The 10,613-nt window shown below is 43.3% G+C and overlaps 1 long non-coding RNA gene across 2 annotated transcripts in view; it reads left to right on the forward strand.

Annotated features, from left to right (window-relative positions):
- Window positions 1–10,168, forward strand: part of LOC111813357 — a 63,707-nt gene extending 53,539 nt beyond the window's left edge. For both annotated transcript variants that reach the window (XR_002818642.1, XR_002818643.1), the window contains exon 3: window positions 9,597–10,168. This is a non-coding gene — a long non-coding RNA (uncharacterized LOC111813357). The remainder of the gene's footprint in view (window positions 1–9,596) is intronic.
- Window positions 10,169–10,613: the final 445 nt, after the last annotated feature.

Raw genomic sequence — 10,613 nt, forward strand, 5'->3', positions numbered from 1 at the left:
GCTGAGCTCAAATGAAAAGGAGGAATAGCTGTTCATAGAGTAGGGCTGCTTTGGACAAGCAGGGGTGTGGACTCTTAGTGGCCTAGAAACAATCTCCTTGCAAGAGGAATTCTGCATGGAAGGCAGACAGCATGAGAAATATCACTTGGGGATATTTTCATACTGCAGCATATCCCTGTCCACATAACCCTAAAGGGTGAGATTTATCCTCTGATTTTCAGTGCCTGGGGAAGAGAGCTTCCTCTCTGCCATGCCCTCCTCCATCCACTCTTTCCTTTTTCTCTATATTATCACCAGTACAGCATCGAAATTTGACCCAGAATGATGGCATCATTCTGTCTCCTTCTTGGGTTTTACCCTCTTTCCCACCTGCCCCTATCCCAGTATACCAGCTGTAATGGGAGCCACTGCCATCACCACATGGGAATGTACCAGTTTATCAGGGAGCTTACCCTTGGGGAGCAACTTCTTTTCCCTCTCCCTGTATTGTCTTGGTACCAGGACAAGCTGGTGATTATCTAACTGGAGCTGGACCTTTCAACATTACTGCCCAACCCAAGACAGCAGGGAGGTCCTCAGGGTCCTTGATCACTCAGATCATTGCCCTCAATTATACCCAACTCATCGAGGGTGCCCCAGGGCTCCTCCACTGGGGAAATGCAGCATCTTGCTACCTTGCTGCTGAGAGCTCTGCCTATGAGCATCTGTGTGCCCATCTGGGCTGCAGAAAGGATCCATGCTGATGATTGTCTTAGGTCGCAGCACTTTTGTCTTCCAGCTATACCTTGACATGTTGGTCATCAGGAAGGGCACAAGGTGAACAAGAGATGGAAGGACACTGGATTGGCCAGACCAAATTCAGGAGTAGGGTGGGGCAAGAGGTAGACAAGGGAGAGGGGCACCAAGTAGAAGAGGGAACTATGAGGATACGACACTAGGTAGATACGAAGGAAGGACATCAGGTGAACAGGCAGGAAGGACACCAGGTTAAGTCATCAAGATGAGGAAGCGACCCCCCTTACTATGCCGTTGTGACTTTGTTCAGCCCTACCCAACCTGGTTTGCTGCCTTCTAGAGAGGCTGTATGCTGATGGGAGATGCACACTGGGACAAGAAGGGAGACCATAGAGTGAGCAGGGCTGAGGGTGCAGCACCAGAAGGATGCCCAGCAGGGTGATCCCAGGGGCTCGGCCTCTGTCTCTGAAGTCAAGATGGGTGAACCTTCAGAGCCTGTTTCCTGCGCACATGCCCTCACCCCTATCCTGATAGCCCTCTTCATGCCTAGTGCAGACAAGCAAGTACCCATTTCCTCCTGTAGCTGGTGGAGAAGAGCCTCTTCAGCTACATGACCAAGGGAGTTGTGTGCAGGCTCCAGAGGAGAGTTGCACACTTATCCATTGCACACCAGAGTGTAAAGTGAGATGACTGTGAATCCAAAGGAAAGGTCATCAATGTTACCTACTCTGCTCCGATAGCTTTCTAGGTCCTTAAGAGATATCAGGCCGTTGGTGATGAAGTGCTGGGGGCAACTCAGCTTCACTAAACTGGCATCCTCCAGGCCCAGGGCTCTTCCCCAGTACCTTGCATTCAGAGCCTCCAGGACCTGAGAGGAGTCTTTTCTATCGGGGGTCATGTGAGCCAGGGTCTTGGCCTCCCTTTAACAGCTGCTACCTGGAGAATGGCTCCAGACCTCAGGTCCTGAGGTGGGCCTCCACAGGCCTGAAGGTACAGGACCAAAGGTCTTCCCAGGGAGGATGCCTCAGCTCTGTCCTCCTTCCACCCACCACGACCAAGAGGAGAGTCCCAAAGGGAGGTTTACCTCCTGCGGGAAAGCTGTCCTGCCCAGGGCATTCTTAGGCAGTCTCTGAAATGCAAGATTGGCTCAGGGACAGGTTCCACCCTCATGGACTCAGAAAAATAGGTCTAACAAATTATGCTCACCAGAGGAAAATAAAGAGGCACTGAAATCATAGGACTGGTGGGCAGATTCTGGGGTGCCCATACCTTAGGTGGGTGTTGGCCAGATTTCACCCTGGCTGCCTTCTGCACCCCATCAGCCAGAGGTTCCTCTTCACTGAGTTCTGAGTCAGCTGTTGTAGGGCATGGAGAGGCGACAGGAAAGGAGCCACCTGCACTGGTGGGGTGGGGGCTGTTTTTTTGTTTTTGTTTTTGTTTTGCAGCATGCACTAGAAAAAGGATAAGAGTGTAGTATGGGCAAAGCATACCAACAAAGTGGTAACAAAATGAAATAAATTCCAAGAAAGATACAAACAACCTCAAGAAGAAATGAAAATTTTAGTTTCATAATAAATACAGATTTTAAATTACAGCTTCAAAACTTTCTACAAAGAAAAATAAAGCCATGGTGACTTCATCAGCAAGTTTAACCAAACATCTGTAGAAGTAATAATGTCAATTATTATAATTCTTTAAAAAATACAGAAGAGGAACATGTCATAATTCATTCTAGGAATACAGTATCATACTGATGTCAAATTAGAGATAGACATCTCTTATGAATAAAAATGAACATAACCCTCAAAAAACATCAGTAAATGGGGGCTGGCGAGATGGCTCAGTGGAATAAGTGCTTCCCTGCCAAACACAAGGGCCTGAGTTCAATCCTCGGTTCTGCCAAAACCAAAAAACACACCAGTAAACTAACTCCAACAATATGAGAAAAGAATACCATGAGCAACTCACATTTGAAAATCTGTTAATGCAATATAGCATTATCAACAGAATAAGCACCAAACTACACAACATGAATGAAATATATACATGAAACTAAAAACAGAAAAATTTGAAGAGCGTCTACATAAATGGCAATACTTACTATGTTCACAGGTCAGAAGAGCACCCAGTAACACATCAACCCTACCCATCCTCACCTCAGATCCACCACAATCTAAGGAAAAGTGCACCAGGCTTTGAGGGAGAAACTCATGTGACAGTTATATTTCTGGTTTTTTGAAAGCAGGTTTTTGCTACGTAGCTCAGGCTTACCTTGAACTCAGAGTAATCCTCCCTAACCTCCTGAGTGCTGGGATACAGGCCTGCGCTCCCACACTGGCTCAATTCTAAAGTTTATATGGAAATGTATAATGCCTGCAGTAGCCTAAATCACTGTACAACAAAGAGTTACCAGACTGATACTATGTGATTTGAAGCTACAATAATAAAGAGAGGAAAGTATTAGCTTAAAGATAAATTGGAGCAATGTAGCAAACAGAATGTCCAGAAATTTACCAGTATCTGCTGGAAAACAGAATTTTTTTTTTAATTTGAGACAGGATCACATTGTTTTAGAAAATTGATTTTTCACAAAGATGCAAAGGTAATAAAGTAGAAAATGTGTGGTCTTTTTAACAAAGTGTGTTAAATAGGCAAAAAACACAGGCCTTAAACAATCTAGTACAATACATGTAAATTAACTGAAAACTGATTATTTACTCAAGTATAAGAGCTCAAAATACAAACTTCATAGACATAAGGCAAAAACTGAAAGGAGAGTTGCAGGCTTCAACATGCTCTTCAAAAATTGCTAGACACAGCAAGAAGAAGATTCCTTTAGGATACATATGACCTGAGCAGTTCTAGCAATCAACTTCACCTCACTTGTATTTACACGAAAGCTGCATCCAACAGTAGAAGTGTACAAGGGACACGCACGAAGATGCACACTTTGTGTGCAATAGTGGCACACAAAGTACACCTTAACAACTGTTTTGGAAATTAACATACTTTGAAATACACTGGTCAAGAAGTCACAAGACAAATTTTAAAATATTTTGAAGCAAAAAAATTCAAAATATCACTCATCTTGCAAAAAAAATGCTGCCATGCTGGTAGGATGAAGAATGTTCCCCAAAGCCTGCGTGTTCAAGGCTTTGTTCTCCGTTTGACACTCCCGGAGGTGTAGAATCTTTTACAGGGCAGTCTAGGAGGAGGCTCTGGCCCTGGGGTGTGCTGTAGAAGGGGACTGTGGAAAGCTGGTCTCTTTCTCTCCCTTTGCATCCTGACTGCCATGAGGTAAGTGGCTTCCTCTACCCTGGGATCCTCCTGTCATGATAGATGCTATGCCAGAGAGCTCACTGAGCATGCGCTGGAACTTCTGAAAACTAAGCCCAAAGCACACTTTCCTCTTTTTAAATTGATGTGTCTCAGCTACTTCTTACTGCAAGGGAAAGCTGACTAACACAAATGCGAATGTACTTGATGCCATTAAAGTGTTAAGACAATAAATTTTACAATCTATTTTTTAAACTGCAATTAAAGGTAATTTTTTTTTGCTAGGTGATGTGGTGCCCATAATTCCTCCACTCTTGGAGGCTGAGGCACGAGTTTTGCTATCCTAGGTAATCAACCACAGTTGTATCTCCAAAATGAAAATATTCAATGGGGTAGCAATATACTGTGAAGTGTCTGGGCTCAATCCCCAGTACCATCCATAAATTAATAGTTTAAATTAATAATCTGACTCCCAAAATTTATAAGAAGATACAGTTACAGGTATGCTTAGACATTTGTAGCATGAAAGACCTATTTTAGAAAACAAGAAAGACCTGAAATCAACAAACTAAGCTTTCACCTTTGGAAACTAGATAAAGAAAAACAAATTCAATCTAAAGCAAGGAAACAGGAAATAATAAAACCACTAACCAAGAAAACAACCACTAGCCAACAGAAAAGGAGTAAAGATGCAAATGATCTAGAAGGAATAAATGAGAGGTCATCACTCCTCATCCTGTAGACATCTAAAGGATAATAAAAGAGCACTGGCACGATACCACAAATTTGATAATTTAGAAAAAGCAGGCTAACTCCTTGATGGGCACAAACCATCCAAACTCCCTGAAAGAGATATGGGAAATAGGAACGAATTCTTTTCCCATGTGTATCAGGGAAGACAACTAATCACAGGAGATAAAACTCTCTCCTGTGGTTCTTGCTTATCATTTCTCCTTTCAAAGAGCCCATGCTGAAAGTAAGAAAATACTGAACTAAAAAGACAGTTGGTTATGTACAGCCTTTCCTGACAGAGTAAGGCAGGGTGATTAAGAGGAAAGCCATGACTTTATAAAATAGGCACAAAGACTGGAGGGAGAAGGGGCCGGGGAGATGGCTCAGTAGAATAAGCGCTTCCCTGGCAAGCACAAGGGTCTGAGTTCAATCCCCGGTTCCACACACACACACACACACACACACACACACACACACACACACAAAGACTGGAGGGAGAGGTGGAGCAGTCAGCACTAGAGCTGTGAAGACCAACCCAGCTAGGGGGTATAGGAGCTGGTGGGCCAAGCATAGAGTTCCCCAGGACAAGGAAAAGGTAAGCATGTTCAGGTTGGCCAGAGACAGAGTACGGGCCCAGAAATATGAGAAATATTTATAATGACAGCAATAATGATAAATCACCCAAGTGAGGACGTTAGCATCTGGGAGAACTTGGTGGGAGAAGCTGGGAAGGCCATGTCCTGGCATGTGCTACAGTACATTATTTTTGACGATACATTAAGATATCAAAAACTTAAGTTAAAATGGTAAAAAGACCTAGAATTTAAAGTCAAGTGTAGTATGTAAAAATATATATGCACAGAAAAGACTTGAAAAACATTTGACTAACATGCTAATAATGTGGGTCTTGCTGACTTTTTACTTCCTTGATGTGTTTCTATATTTTCCATTATATAATTTTTCTCTTTTTTTTCCCTCCATGGTAGGGGATTAAACTCAGGTCCCTGTGCTTGCCAGGCAGGTGCTTATTCTACTGAGATATCTCCCCAGCCCAATTTTCTTATTCTGTTATTATTTCATTGTTCCTTACATAACTAAAACAAATTGAGAAAGTCAGTTTAACAATACCTGTTTTTTTGGGTATTTTTTTTTGCGGAACCGGGGGTTGAACTCAGGCTCTTGTGCTTGCCAGGGAAGCACTTATTCCACTGAGTCATCTCCCCGGCCCCTAACAATACCTGTTTTTAAAAATTTATTTATTTATTTACTGGACACAGTGCTTCACTATGCAGTTCAGACTCGTAGTGATCCTACTGTGTCAGCCTCCCAACCCTGGGATTATAGGTGTGTGCCACCATGCCTCGTTTTGGGTCAGCATCTCCTAGGATCTATGGCTGGGACCAGATGCAGTACCTGGGATTGATCTCAGGTACTTGCACTTGCCAGGTAGGTGCTTAGATTGCTGAGCTACCCCCTACCCTTAATACCTGAAAGGGTCGGGAATATAGGTCAGTGGCACAGCACCTGTCTGGTATGCATTAGGTACTGAGCTTGATTCCCCGTACAAAAAATAAAAAACACAAAAGCCAAAAAAGACTCCCCCCACAAACAAAACCAGTGCCTTTAAAGACACATGTTGGCTCAGACATCTACAGCTGCCCAAGAAATGTCAACCTTTATTAAAAAGTTGTGGTGGTTTACATGCAGAATGGATAAAAGCCTCTGACCTTAAAACAGGAATAAGAGCATCCGTTCATGGAAGAGGTTAGAAATAGATACATAAACACTAAAGCACAGGGCTCTTACTAGTGTTTTCTGCCACCATGAACTACTGCTTCTGACATGTGCCATTCTGCCTAAGAACCCACTGAGTAGGGACTGAAACTTCTCCAAAGTACAAGTTAAATGAACCTTTCCTTCCTTAATTTTCTTTTCTTTTTCTTTTTTTGTGGAACTGGGGGATTGACTCAGGCTCTTGTGCTTGCCAGGGAAGTGCTTACTCTACTGAGCCATCTCCCTGGCCCCTCCTTCCTTAATTTTCGGTGTGAGGTATTTTCTCCCAGTAATGAGAGAAAAGTAACTGAGACAGCATACACTTATAAACTCATTCAGAATGAAGTAAAAATGTTGAGTATGTCCAAACAGGGCTAATTTAGTAGTCAAATATGTTTGCACACTAATACTAGCTTGTAAGCATATTGCTAGAAAACATGGCCTTAAAGTGATTTTTTGGAATATAAAACAAAAACTTGAATAGCCATTACTTTAACCATTTATTCAGACAGCTTTTCCTTTCCTCTAGTTTTGAAGGAGTATGGCATATTTTACATCTGCTTGATGCTTGCAATGCTCACACTGTAATGGGAATGGAGAAAACATACATTGCACCAGGAAGGCAATCCACGAGGCTTTGGTCAGTCACCATGAACTACTTCATGGTCAGGCACCATGCGCCTTCAGCATGACCTTCTGCAATGGACATTGTCATAGCAACTGAGAAAACAGCTGAGACCACAGGCAAGCAGCCCTTCTGGACTCAGATCCTTATCTCTCCAGATGTGGTTCTTTGCTTCTTGGATACTTGGCTGCCTAGCCATTTGCACTATTTCTGTTCCCTGTTGGACTTCTTGGTGTGTTGTGTGTCTCACTCCTGTGTGAGTAACTTGTACCCTAAGGCCACCACCTACCCCTCTCTGGTCTCCCAGGGCAGGAAGAAGAGAAGCTACCAAGACTCCAGCATGGCCTTGGGAACTGGCAGAGTCAGACCAGGCATCAGAGGAGTTGGAGGAGTCAGAGGAAGAGTTTTAGGAGGTAAAGTCAGGAGCAGTCAGAAAAGGAAAAGCAGGAGGAGGCGGAGTCAGAGGAGGTTGTGGAAGAGAAGTCCTAGCCAGTGGTGCCCTTGGTCTCAGGGGTAGAGGAAAGATCCACCAGCCACGTTGCCATCAGACATAGTAGGCCTTACCATCAGGGGCTACCACAGCACTAAGGCAATCTTAGCAGCTTTTCAGAATCTGTGAATCATCTTGTGCCACAGTAGCTACAGAAATACTTCAATAATAATGACGATGTGTGTGGCTGCTCAACAGACACAAGTGAGGAACCACACAGGTTAGAAAAGAGAGATGACCCTGTCATGTATGTAGATGAGGACACCTGTAACAGCAATGGGGGGCAGGGTGCTCCCAAGCCAGCAGTCAATAACACAGAATCATCTTCAACATCTAGTACGGCTTCAGACACTCCCAACTGGCAGTTGTGCAGAAATGACAGTCTACCTCTCAGGACCATAACACCTCAATCACTAATTGCTCTTCCAGAGGCCCTGATAAAGATGGTGCGGTTTCAAAAGACACTCATGACCACCTCTGGGGACTCCAGAGGTCAAATATACTCAGTCTGTCATACAACAGAGCACCACCAGCTCAGAAACAGCATGCAAATTGCCTGGCTTGGGAACCCTGTCCCCCTCACTTACCAATTCCTCAAATCCACTACAGATCAGCTCAGCAAGTCTTGTTTTTGTCAGGGCACAACATGTGGTGGCCCAGCAGCTTCTAAGGCTGACTCAAATATGAAATGCACCTTATCAGGTGCCTGTCGGAAAGATGCAAGACAAGCCACTCAAGGCGCAATCCTATAACATAACCAGCTCTACACCTCGCAGAACGCAGAACTTTCTAGACATGTCAAATTCTTTCAGAAATGTGGAAAGAATGCTGCCTGTTTTTTCTTCTTAGAATTTTCTCCTGAGGAATGAGAAACATATGACTGATACACAGGTATCCCCCCAAATCCCCAAAGAGCAAAAGGGGATTCTCTGTGTCTCCCTGTTTAGAAGCCCACAGCTCCTAGGCCAATTTCCATAGAAAGAAAAAATACTGTTTCTGTTAAAGCGCCTCTGCCTCCATCTAGTTAACTAGGGATACTGCCAAGGAACAGATTAAAAGGACAGTGCTGATAGGAAAAATAATGATACCCAGACAAAATACACAACCAGAAAGTGGCTTTCCATACCCAAATTTCAGTATCTCTAAAGTTTCTTGTTCAGCATCTGGAAGAGGTTGTAAGATGAGAGAGGTTGCTTCTAAACCTCTTGAGGAGGAAAAAATGGAAGGATTACTGGCACTAAAAATCTCTGTAGCAATCACCAGTTCTTCAGTGCCTGTCACGGATCTTTATTGTCCTGAGACCACAACCCCAACATTGGTGAGTTCTCTGCCATCACTAGCAAATAAGGTACAAAGAGCCTCTCCCAGCAGTACTGGCAGCCCTGTGTTTACATTTTCATCTCCATTGATTATATCTCCAGAGATATTTGTACTACCTTCATCACTTACTCCACTTACATTTAGTGTGCCTACTGCAAAAACAGAACTTTTTGGCTCCAGCAGAGCTTTAGAACCAATTCTAAAGAGTCCAGCTGAAGACATCACTGCAGGGAGCAGAACAAACTTTAAGAGGCAAAATGACTGTATACAGACTGGAATTGGTTCACCAAGCAAAAGTGGCAAAGCAATTCTGCTTTCATTAGGGACAGGCTATAGGCAGCAATAGGAACTTGGGATTATGACACCTGTTTGGTTAGAAATAAATCTGAGGTGAGGAGATTTGTGGCTTGTACACCACCAAACCTGGGATGATGGTGAAGCAAGTTCCCAAGGGGACAGTGGTTTGAGAAAGTGCTTTCACTGACTACTTAATGGTCCTGAACACTGTTAACTCTGGTACCATGAATTTGAGAGGTAAATTTAAAAGGCCTATGGCATCATGTCAGTGTGCACTATAATGTCTAACTTGCTTTTTTTTTCAATAAAGGTATCAATAAAGATTCTCACTTTATTGTCTTATATTAGGTTTGTTCTGTGAGTTTCTAATGATGGAGAAGACAACAGATGTGTGCCACGTGTGGCTGAGAAACCACTATGTACGGACCCTGCCTCTACTGGCTGTGTTATCCCTGTTCTCTGTCTTCTAGAGACTTTTAGTCTCTGGTGTGTGGACAGATGGCCCAAACTCTTTTACATTTGAGTCTTTGGGTGAATACTATAAAATAATTCTATAAATGATGTGTCCTGCATTTAATTATTTCCCTTGCACGCTCTGACTATAACACAGACTTTTGCTTCTGGAACACAAAGCAGTATTACAGTTGATGGAGATGCAGCAAAGCCTGTTTTCAGTTTTCTGAACAATAGCAGTTCCTTTGGTTGAAGCACACAGGCCACTTTAGCTGGTGATGAAGTTTTGGATATGATATCTAACACACAGAGAAGAAAAGCAAAAACAAGTCGGACTCTGAGGAACTGAAAAGCTTCAGTATAACAAGAAGAAAAGGGAGAAAATACTCATGAACTATTAAGTGGTTAATGTTAAAAATATTTCAGAGGGTGGCAGAGATAGCTCAGGGGTGTAAGCACCTGCCTAGGCAAGCTCAAGGACTTGCTTTTGATTCCTGGTACCACATGCTATGCTGGTCCCACCCGGGGCCACCCAGCCTGCCACCAAGACCAGGCCTGGAGGCACACACCTGTAATCCCAGCGCTGAAACAGGAGGATCAGTAAAAGTCTGAAACAGGAGATTCACTAAGAGTAGGAGCTGCATAGTGAGACTTGTATCCATTAAAAAATTAAAAAAAAAAAAAATTCAGAAACACATATAGCTCAATGAGAAGGAAACTATAAATAATTTAATCATGAAATGGGCAAAGGATCTATGCAGGCATTTTTCTAAATCAGGCATAAAACTGACCAAGAGGTACAGGAAAAGGTATTCAATGATTAGTAATTATGAAGGAAATGCAAATCCGCAACTTTTAAATGTCTTTAAGCGCTTCCCTGGCAAGCGCATGGGCCTGAGTTCAATCCCCATT

The sequence above is a fragment of the Octodon degus genome, unplaced genomic scaffold (assembly GCF_000260255.1).
Source record: "Octodon degus isolate 3935 unplaced genomic scaffold, OctDeg1.0 scaffold00184, whole genome shotgun sequence".
Lineage (NCBI taxonomy): Eukaryota > Metazoa > Chordata > Mammalia > Rodentia > Octodontidae > Octodon > Octodon degus.